Below are 12120 nucleotides of genomic sequence, written 5' to 3'. Positions count from 1 at the left end.
ACTCTTCCGTGTCAGACACTGCAAGCTGATCGGTGGCGTCGTGGGGCACCTGTTGGCGCCGCTTGTTCACAGTGGAGGCTAGCACGGAAGCCCGCGCACCCTGCATAGCGGTCACCGCGCAGAAGCCCAGAGTACGGCGCACGGTGAATGTCGCCGCTTTCACTAGCAGCCTGTCCTTTCACTGAACTGCCCCACTATCCCATAAAAGGCCAAAATGTAGTGTAATTCCAATATGTTAAGGGAAATTAGTACTTCGCAAAGGACACAGGGTCGTGAAAAAGAAAATACCTTACAGGAGTAAAAAATCCTATTTCACAAGACTGTGTCCTCTACGCTCTCTAGCCGGAACATTATGACCACTGTCAGCCGCAAGATTCAGTCCAGCCTGGTGGCGTTGCAGGCACGTGGCTCATGAGAAATGTACCGGGTGTTTATAATTAAAGTGCTGTAATTGTCGTATCGAAACTTGGTCCTTGAGACAGAGAAGTTGCTGTCCATGCATCACCACGGCTTTAGAAAGCATCGCTCCTGCGAAACGCAACTCGCCCTTTTTCACATGATATCTTGCGAACCATGGACGAAAGGTATCAGACGGATGCCATATTCCTTGACTTCTGGATAGCGTTTGACTCGGTACCCCACTGCAGACTCCTAACTAAGGTACGAGCATATGGGATTGGTTCCGAAGTATGTGAGCGGCTCGAAGACTTCTTAAGTAATAGAACCCAGTACGTTGTCCTCGATGGTGAGTGTTCATCGGAGGTGAGGGTATCATCTAGAGTGCCCCAGGAAAGTATGGTAGGTCCGCTGTTGTTTTCTGTCTACATAAACGATCTTTTGGATAGGGTGGATAGCAATGTGCGGCTGTTTGCTGATGATGCTGTGGTGTACGGGAAGGTATCGTCGTTGAGTGACTGTAGGAGGATACAAGATGAATTGGACAGGATTTGTGATTGGTGTAAAGAATGGCAGCTAACTCTAAATATAGATAAATGTAAATTAATGCAGATGAATAGGAAAAAGAATCCCGTAATGTTTGAATACTGTAGTGTAGCGCTTGACACAGTCACGTCGATTAAATATTTGGGTGTAACGTTGCAGAGCGATAGGAAGTGGGACAAACATGTAACTGCAGTTGTGGTGAAGGCGGATACTCGTCTTCGGTTCATTGGTAGAATTTTGGGAAGATGTTGTTTATCTGTAAAGGAGACCGCTTATAAAACACTAATACGACCTATTCTTGAGTACTGCTCGAGCGTTTGGGATCTCTATCAAGTCGGATTGAGGGAGGACATAGAAGCAATTCAGAGGCGGGCTGCACGATTTGTTACTGGTAGGTTTGATCATCACGCGAGTGTTACGGAAATGCTTCAGGAACTCGGGTGGGAGTCTCTGGAGGAAAAGAGGCGTTCTTTTCGTGAATCGCTACTGAAGAAATTTAGATAACCGGCATTTGAGGCTGATTGTAGTACAATTTTACTGCCGCCAACTTATATTTCGCGGAAAGACCACAAAGATAAGATAAGAGAGATTAGTGCTCGTACAGAGCCACACAGGCAGTCATTTTTCCCTCGTTCTGTTTGGGAGTGGAACAGGGAGAGAAGATGCTAGTTGTGGTACGAGGTACCCTCCGCCACGCACAGTATGTATGTAGATGCAGATGTAGATGTAGATGCGTTAATCCGGAACCGATTTCCGCTGTAACATTAGTTCCACTTTTGGCCAACAGGAGCAAATGTTATGACGCACTTTATTTGTATGACGGTATGACATACACGCTGTCATTTAACAAGCCATAACGTGAGTGAACAATGTCACCATAGAGAAGAGAGACCGTACGCTGTTAATGCAATTGTCTGCAGTAATTACAGTGCTGCATTGAAAGAGTATCGCCGACTGAAATTTCTTAGAAAAGATCCTATATCATTAAATACCTTAAATAAGATGATAATGAAATTTGAAATCACAGGTGAGGTTGATGTGGCACATGAAAGAGGAAGGCGCCCTATAGCGGTGCAAGTTACTGACGAGGTTGCCGTGCTGTAACTGACATGCAGCACGTGTTCCTGCAAGTGACAGTGCTCTTGCAGTGTCACGAGAATTGTACACTCTATGGCCAACAGTACGGGATGTTTTACGGTCTCTTTTACACTGGTATGCGTCCAAGATCCAGATGGTGCAGCGACTGGAACCACATGATCTGCGGCGATGAATTTACTCTTCGCATTCTGTCACCTATCGAAGTTGACGACATGTGGCCTGGAAATATTCTATGGCGTGGCGAGGCACTTTTTTCACTACAGGATGTAGTGAATACGCAGAACTGCCGAATTGCTGGTGCACTGCCCTCGCCGTGTGTGAGTGTGTGATGCGGATTCACACGCACCTTTATTCTCGGTCTGTTCTTCTGTGAAGATAATACACCCAGGGGGCCTGTCAGGTGTACTGTGACGTCACCTCCTTATACACATAATTTCTATTTTGAAAGTAGGCAACCGTGTGGAAACCTCTGGGGCAACACTTCATATCGCTCACCAAATGAGGGATCTGCTTAGTGAAAATTTCAACGAACGTGTTATCTCGAGGTTTCCCATAAGCATCACCGATCTGAATCCATGTGACTTTTCGCTCTAGGAATACTAAACGACTGCCTTTACCAGGGACACGTTCGGTCTCTACTTGATCTGAAGGCCAGTGTACAGAAACACGTCGCTCACATCCACCGAATCTGCTGCGAGAAGCTGCTGATCACGCCGTTTTACGGATGCGGCATCCCGTCGACGTCTCCGTTGCTGAAACTGAACAAATTGTGCAAGCGTCGGTTAATAAAATCAACATTATGCCCTTATCACATATTTGACATTTTCTGCCCCCGTCCCGCTCCTAATCCATTACATATGGAATCATCTACACTCAAGCGTCAAAGAAAGTGGTACAGGCATGCGTATTCAAATAAATAGATGTGTAAGCAGGCAGAATACGGCGCTGCGGTCGGCAACGCCTCCATAAGACAATAAGTGTCTGCCGCAGTTGTCAGATCGATTACTGCTGCTAAAATGGCAGGTTATGAAGATCTGAATAAGTTTGAACGTTGTATTATAGTCGGCGCACGAGCGACGGGGTACAGCGTCTCCGAGGTAGCGATGAAGTGGGGATTTTCCCGTTCGACCATTTCACGAGTGTGCCGCGGATATCAGGAATCCACTACAAGATCAAATCTCCCACATCTCTGCGGCCGGAAAAAGATCCTGCAAGAACGGAACGAACGACGACTGAAGAGAATCGTTTAACGGGACATAAGTACAATTCTTCAGCAAATTGCTGCATATTTCAGTGCTAGGCTATCAAAAATTGTCAGCTTGCGAACCATTCAACGAAACATTATCGATATGGGCTTCCGAAGCCGAAGGCTCACTGGTGTACCCTTGATGACTGCACATCACAAAGCTTTACGCCTCGCCTGGGCCTGTCAACACCGACATGGACTGCTGATGAATGGAAACATGCTGCCTGGTCGGACGAGCCTCGTTTCAAATCATATCAAGAAGACAGACGTGTGCAGGTGTGAAGACAATCTCATGAATCCATGGGCCCTGTATGTCAACAGGACACTGTTCAAGCTGGTGGAGGCTCTGTAATGTTGTGGGGCGTGTTCAGTAACACGCAACTCGTCTCTCACTCTCACGAGCTTACCTAACTGTAGCTCCCTTGCATACCCTGGTCCATCACTGTAAGTCGCTCATACCGATCCACTCACTCATTCAACCAAACATACTGTCATTGTCTGTCTGTGTCTTATTTGACTGTCACTGTCTCTTGTCGCACAGTCACAGTATCCTTCGTTCTGGCCTACTCATACTGCCTGCTCTCACTGCCACTGTCTCACTCTTTCTCTCTCTTACTTCTACTATCTAATTCATTTCTTCCCACTGGTGCTGACTCTTGTTGCTGTCATAATGTCTCTTCATCATTGTCATTTTCGTTGAATCTGTGTCTCATTAACAATGGTCTCACCTACTTCCACTCATTCCCTCCCTTAATTCTTCTCTCCTTCATTCCTTTCCTTGCACTGTTCTGTCACTTTTCAACTATGTTCCACTGCCACTACTCCCTCTCATTGTCTCAGGTTGCTATTGTCTCCTTCCATCTTTCTATACTGTCTTCCAATATTTATTACTTTTCCACCTCTTTCCACTGTCATTGTCTCCTTCTCTCTCAACATAAAAAAGTGCGAATATGTTCGCACGCCAAAACATTAGGGAAAAGTTTTAATGGTGAAGAGGAAGGTAGAATGAGGCAGCTGGAACCCTACTTTCAGTCAGACTCTTTTTGACAAGAGCATGTGGCCTTTTTTGTGCTTCTATAGGAGCATATCCTCCGGTTTCTTTTCCTTCTTTTTATATCCGTCCTTGTGATTGGAGGTCTAGGGGTCTACGCCGTTCACTTAAATACGGAAAAGAAACACCTACAGCATCCCCTACGATGTCATTTATTTTATGGCTATCAGTTTCGGTGCTTCTGTGCACCATCTTCAGGCCATTGCTCATGCAAAAGGATTAACACCATCCGTATACAGGATGCAACAGTGATCAGCATCTATAACTAGTTTTCACAGACTACCTGTAACCACGATGTTTTTTTCAAACTACCAACCATAGTTGGAGAGACAACATCGCGGTTATAGGTAGTCTGCGAAAACCGATAACAGATGTTGACCACTGATGCGTCGTGTATTCGGATGGTGTTCACCCCCCTGCATCAGCTAAGGCCTGAAGATGGTGCACAGAAGCACCGAAACTGGTAACCATATAATAAATAACACAGAAAAGATGGCTGTAGGTGTTTCATATCCTTACATATTTCCTCTGATTCTCTTCTTTTTCCTGCAACAGCAAGATATATCATTCATACGGAAAGAACCTCAAAGGTCAATAAAATTCTGGTAGTTTACCTACGTGAAATTCAAGTAACGTCAAACTGTATAATTTTACACCTCAGACTGGATTTTACGTGCACAAAAATTTTGCATGTACTTCAAAATTACCTCAACATGGTGTTGCCGGCCCAAGGTGATGATGAAAAGTATATTCCTCCATGCTATGTCACTTTATAAACTACTTTTTCGCCTTACACCGGGTATTAAGTGCATATTTTACTTGTACAAGTATGGTAACTTTGAATCTCCGTACCTCAGAAACGGATGAAATATCAAGCAAATTTTCATGATTGTTCGGTAGCGGAATTTTAGAAATATATTGTAAAATTACAGCTATTTGGCGTGCAAATCCGCTTTAAAATCCGCGGCTCGGTTTTGGCACCCACAAATCATGTTTCTTGGATTTTCTTAGGAACCGCGATTGAATTAAATGGTGCCTCTGTAAGCCCCTTAAAGCGCCCCGTATGTCACATCTAATGCAAAGAGAACCATTTGCCTAATCTGGAGAAATCGTGTAATATTCTAAATTTGATCCTGTAGCTTAGAATAGTTACTGTAAGATGACCCTTCTGTTGGATATACGTAGTCCCTATCCTAATAGCTATCCAAAACGCCTACTCTACCTCTCTGTCACCAAGAAAACACGAGGTACGAGCCCGTAAAAATCCCGTTTTTATGCGCCGAGTTTTGGAACATACATTAGCGGAAAAAATAGCGACACCAAGAAGGAGTTGTGCGCCACCATGAGAACGCAAATCGGGTTTGCTTGAAATACACTCTGTGACGGTCGTAAGTGTTTCAAGGAAGCCTTTAAGGTGATAAAAACGCTATTATCTGCACCCCACTAAGTTTGAACGAGGTCGTGCAGTAGGGCTGTGAGAAGCTGGATGTTCCTTCTGTGAGACAGGAGAAAGACTTTGACACTACCGAGGTGTAACTCCAACGTGTTGGGCGTATGGCTCTGGTGCATCGTACTGCACCTGCAGCAGCAGTTTGAGCAGTAAATGGCACCGCAATGTTAGAAATCGCTTAGTTCCATGGCCGAGCCTGACGCCCTGCAGCGTGCATTCTACTGACCCCAAATCACCGACTCCACTGGTGTCAAGCGAGAGCTCATTGGAGGGCAGCATGGAGATCTGTTGTGTTTTCTGATGAAAGCTCGTTTTGCCTCTGTACCAATGATGGAGATAGCCGTGAGTTGGTTATAAGGGGGCCACCTGAGGGCCTGTAACCAACCTGTCCGCGTGTTAGACACACTGGACCTACACCTCGAGTTACGGTCTGAGGTACTGTTTCGTATGACAGCAGGCGAACTCTCATGGTTATCTCATGCGTTCTGACAACAAACGTGAACATTAATTTGGTGATTCGACCTGTTGTGCTGATATTTGTGGACAGCATTCCTGGGGGTGATTTCCAACAAGATAACGCTCGCCCACATAAAGCTGTTGTAACCCAGCATGCACTACAGTGTCGACTTGTTGCCTTGACTTGCTCGATCACCAGATCTGTCACCAACCGAGCACATATTGGACATCTAGAGACGACAACTCCAATGTCACCCATACACTGCTTTTGCTGTGTCTGTATTGACCGACCAGGTGCAACAGATATGGAACTCTATCCCACAAACTTAGGTTCCGCACATGGACAATACAATTCATACACGTTTGCATGCTTGTAGTCAACATTCAGGCTGTTACGTGAGTTAGTAATGTACCAGCGTTCCACACATGCAACGGCTTATCTCGAGCTTACAGTAATCTGTGATGTTGCATTGTTCATCACTTACATTTCTTACCTGGACAAATGCATTCCCTAAATTTCATTGCTCTACATTAATTATTTTTTGGTGTTACGATTTTTTTCCGTCGCATGCATACCTATACTCTGCGAATCGCAGGAAAGTGAGTGGTAGACGCCGCGTGATTGCGGAGATGGAGGTCGGGAGAATGACTGACTGAACACATCTATGTGAGATGTTTCTTGTCTACGGGATGGATACAAAAATTGCTGAAGAATGTTTGTAGCTTCTACGCTGAAAGACGGGTCTTGGAATTTAGGTAACGTATATGGCGTCTTGTTTAGAGTTCTGCCAGCTAAAGTTTATCAATACTTACACTAACAGCCATTACAATTGCTACACCACGACGATGAAGTGCTACAGACGCGAAATTTAACCTACAGGAAGAAGATAATGTGATATGCAAATGATCAGCTTTTCAGAGCATTTACACAAAGCTGGCGCTGTCGCGACACTTACAACGTGCTTACATGAGGAAATTATCCAACCGGTTTCTCATTCACAAACAGCAGTTGACCGGCGTTGCATGGTGAAACGTTGTTGTGATGCCTCGTGTAAGGAGGAGAAATGCGTACCATCAGGTTTCAGACTTTGGTAAAGTTCGGATTGTAGCCTATCGCGATTGCGGTTTATCGTATCGCGACACTGCTACTCGCGTTGGTCGAGATCCAATGACTGTTAGCAGAATATGGAATCGTTGGGTTCTGGAGGGTATACGGAATGCCGTGCTGGGTCCTAACGGCCTCGTATCACTAGCTGTTGAGATGACAGGCATCTTATCCGCATGGCGGTAACGGATCGTGCAGCCACGTCTCGATCTCTGAGTCAACAGATGACAGTTGCAAGACAACGGCCATCTGCACGAACAGTTCGACGAAGTTTGCAGCAGCATGGACTAGCAGCTCGGAGACCATGGCTGCGGTTACCCTTGAAGCTGCATTAGAGACAGGAGCGCCTGCGATGGTGTACTCAACGACGAATCTGGGTGCAGGAATGGCAAAACGTTATTTTTTCAGGTGAATCCAGGTTCTGTTTACAGCATCATGAAGGTCGCATCCGTGTTTGGCGACATTGCAGTGAACGCACATTGGAAGCGCATGTTCGTATCGCCACACTGGCGTATCACCCAGCGTGATGATATGGGGTGCCATTGGTTACACGTCTCAGTCACCTCTTGTTCACATTTACGGCACTGAACAGTGGACGTTGCATTTCAGATGTGTTACGACCCGTAGCTCTACCGTTCATTCGATCCCTGCGAAATTCTAAATTGCAGCAGGATAATGCACGACCGCATGTTGCAGGTCCTGTATGGGCCTTTCTGTATGCAGAAAATGTTCGACTGCTGCCCTGGGCAGCACATTCTGCAGATCCCTCAACAGTTGAAAACGTCTGGCCAATGGTGGCCGAGCAACTGACTCGTCACAATACGCCAGTCACTACTCTTGATAAACTGTGGTATCGTGTTGAAGCTGCATGGGCAGCTGTACCTGTACACGCCATCCAAGCTCTGATTGACTCAATGCCCAGGCGTAACAAGGCCGTTATTACGATCAGAGGTGGTTGTCTTGGCACTGATTTCTCAGGATCTATGCACCCAAATTGCGTGAAAATGTAATCACATGTCAGTTCTAGTATAATATGTTTTTTCCAATGAATGCCCGTTTATCACCTGCATTTCTTCTTGGTGTAGCAATTTTAATGGCCAGTAGTGTATATCACACAGTTCTCACAGTATTGGCTAACCAGATATACGTTCCTGGCTAAGTCTTTACAGTGTCGAATCATATTATCTTCTACTGCATTATGTACAGGAAACAATAGCTACGAGCGACACTAGTGTGTGATCTGTTTATACTCAGCCGGCCGCTGTGGTCTCGCGGTTCTAGGCGCGCAGTCCGGAACCGCGCGACTGCTACGGTCGCAGGTTCGAATCCTGCCTCGGGCATGGATGTGTGTGATGTCCTTAGGTTAGTTAGGTTTAAGTAGTTCTAAGTTCTAGGGGACTAATGACCACAGCAGTTGAGTCCCACAGTGCTCAGAGTCATTTGAACCATTTTGTTTATACTCAACATCCGCGTGGGAATTCGTATGAGTCGGAATAGTACTCGCACATGCATTTTACTTCCATTCCATTTCTAAGGATGCTTTAAGTGAAATCGAAGTCCTCAGAAATAAAAATTCGCAATTAGATATATTTTCTTCACCTAGCGCTGATTATCTTGATAGTCGTAGGATCATAACACTGTATAAAAATGGAAATAAAAACTGAGTTGCTTTTCACTTATTGTAAAGCAATGAAACTTGATACATCAGTGAATATTCTTTTTCTTTTTTATATACTTTTTGTCACCCAGTGTTCAGTTCAGCGTAACTGTCTAGTCAAAGCCAAAAACATGTTGTATATTACTGAAATGCGCTATACTGGGAGCTATACTGGGAAGCAAAGCGCCCAGTATTTTGTTACTTACATAAATCTACAGATTCTCTTGGTGCAATGAGATTTCTGAATTGTCTGTGTACATTCTCCGTCCTACTCTGCGTAGGTACAACACAGTTTATGATCACTCGCATTGGCAGTGAGACAGAGACCAGTGGAATAAACAGGTTGTCGATGACGACGGAGTTCGCAAAGTGAACGGCAAGCCAGACGCAAAGTCCAGAGCGTAGCGAAAGTTGTCGTAAGCATGCACTAGTATTCCTGAGAGCGACCCCACTCGAAAAACTTGTAAACAGGCCTGGTCAGTATCTCTGCTATCAGAAGCGTGAATCGAATACTTCAGAGAGTAGCAAGAAGTGCTAGAAAAGGGCGGTGCCCTGGTGTTTACAGGCACTCTCACGCCAGTGAATGGACTTACGTAACGTATACTCCATGGGGACAAGCTACGGCAGTGGTCTCAAGTCCGAATATCTCTGACCTTCCCTCCTCGTCGATGCTTGAGCTGGATGGGAGCTCGGAATCACTGTCGGATACTAACCCCTGGACTGGAAATGACCCAGCCTGTGCCGATTTCGTCGATGAAGGGGACGGCGATGCTCAGATCTCGAACAAAGGCTCTCATAGTACTGACAACTGAGATATCGGTGCTATGTTTGGAGTTTATATATTTTTCATTCCAGTTACGAATAAATATCTTCCGGGATCACTGGGAAGATTTTGCTTCAGCTGTGTGGCAACTCGTGAAGTCTGTGGAATTGTTGGCCGAATGACTGTTTCCGGGGCGCTGCTTGGTTCTGCCTGTAGAGGAATTATTCCAACTAGCACAGTCCGCCTTTAGCCGCGGAGCAGCTCGGACTTGTTTACGTCCCGGCTGCGAACGTTCGCGGAAGAAGCGGTGTTTACACCGTCGTCACTCGCGTGTGTTACTGTTTGAATCGAACGCCATGGCACAAAATTTCCCAAAAACCTCGATACAGTTCACGTTCTGTAACGAGTATGCACGACCGAAGGCTTTCGAAATCGAACGTTTCTTGAGGGACTAAGTGCAACTTAATTACACGGAGATTATTGGAATTCATTTATCAATCGTGAGCAGCACTCTTTACGTAAAGATTATTGACGACGCAGCATGCGATAGGATCATTGAAGCCGCCAAACGAGGATTCCAGTTCCGACACTCCGATGGTCATATTGGAGAAGTTTTAGTCGCTCATTCGGGCCTGGGCGTGCGTACGATTCGAGTCTTCGAGCTGCCTTTCGAGGTACCAGAATCATTGGTCACTGAATCGCTCCAGCCATATGGCAGAGTTATCAGTCATACGGCCGAACGTTGGGCATATTTTAGCACGTATCCAGTGCTCAATGGTGTCCAACAGGTGCGAATTGCCCTTACGAAACATGTGCCATTCTACATCAACATCGGCGGCTGTCGAGCTATTGTCATCTATGATGGACAGCTCCGGACATGCTCCGGGTGTGGTGGTGAAGGACATCTTCGATCTGCGTGTATACAGAGGAGACTCGTGCAACTCCCCAGCGGAGACCTCCAGAACCCGACTACACCAACGTCACTACCGATGACTTACGTGGCGGCGCTTCGCGGGGAGGTGACGCCGAGGTCGGAACGCACTATCGAACCGACGCTGCAGTTGATGGAGGCGCCTTCGGACCCCACTGACGAAGGAATGGCTCCGACCAACCTCCAATCCCAGACATTACAGGTGGTGCAACAAGAGGTTGACAGCATCACAACAGGCATGGAAGCTGAAGTGGAACGGCCCCAGGGCGTTGTGGCGACGGCGAGACAGCAGGAGATACAAGATTCACCGACACCAGAGGCCGAGGTTAGGGCCCGCAAACAACGCTCGCCAAAGCGCCGCAAGAAGCGCCGACTAAACTCTGCGGAGACGCTATCTTCTCTTCTTGGGAGCCCAGAGGAGACTAACACTATGGACCTGTCTGACTTGGAACCACATGCTTCGAATGTCGCAGACCATATGAATTCGGACAGTGAAAAGATGTCATGTCGCTCAGACGACGCATCCGCTCAGGGGCCTGCTACCCCTTCTGCGGTGGAGTCTAAAGCTGCGAAAGAACAACAGCTGTCACTCATCAATGCTGCACAGGGAAGTTTGGAGCACCCCAATGATATCAGCTGGTATGAGCAGGACGACGAAATCACCGATGCGGACCATTCTACTGGTGGGGACTCGCATCCGTCTGCATCTCAATAAACCTAGTACCGCAGGGGCACGTCCGTCGGTCGACCCTCTGCGGATGTGCAAAGGGACTGTCGATACGGTGAAACGTTGTCATTTTAACATCATGTGGAGATGACAGATACTCGACCCCAGGCATACAGAATAGGGACAGTGAATGTAAATACCATTAGATCGCCCGTGAAACAGCAGTTGTTTAGGGACATGATATACGCGTCGGATGTGGATATACTGATGGTGCAGGAAATCTACATTCCTGAGTTCCAGGAAGTCCATGGCTACATCTCCTACACCTCGCCGCACTCGAGCAACGACAGTGGAACGGCGATATTGGTCCGGGACGGGATTCCGGTTCGCGACATGGCTTATCTACCTTCGGCACGAGGACTGGCGATAACTGTTAATGGAATTCGCATTCTCAATGTTTATGCCCTTTCCGGCACCGGCAACAGACAGGCGCGTGCGAGATATTATTTGGAAGAGATTGTGTCCTTATTTATCTCCAGATTCGATCATTTCATTATAGGTGGTGACTTCAATTGTGTTTTAGCCCAAAAAGACCAGACTCCACATTACTATACCTGTCGTGAATTGCGTGTGCTATGCCGGGATCTGGAGTTAAGCGACACCTGGGACATGATTCATAGGAACCGTGAGGGATATACTTTTTATACCAGTCACTCGGCGAGCAGACTTGATCGAATATATGTTTCGGTTGGCG

The sequence above is a fragment of the Schistocerca gregaria genome, chromosome 1, assembly GCF_023897955.1.
Source record: "Schistocerca gregaria isolate iqSchGreg1 chromosome 1, iqSchGreg1.2, whole genome shotgun sequence".
NCBI lineage: Eukaryota > Metazoa > Arthropoda > Insecta > Orthoptera > Acrididae > Schistocerca > Schistocerca gregaria.
This window is presented reverse-complemented; position numbering follows the sequence as displayed.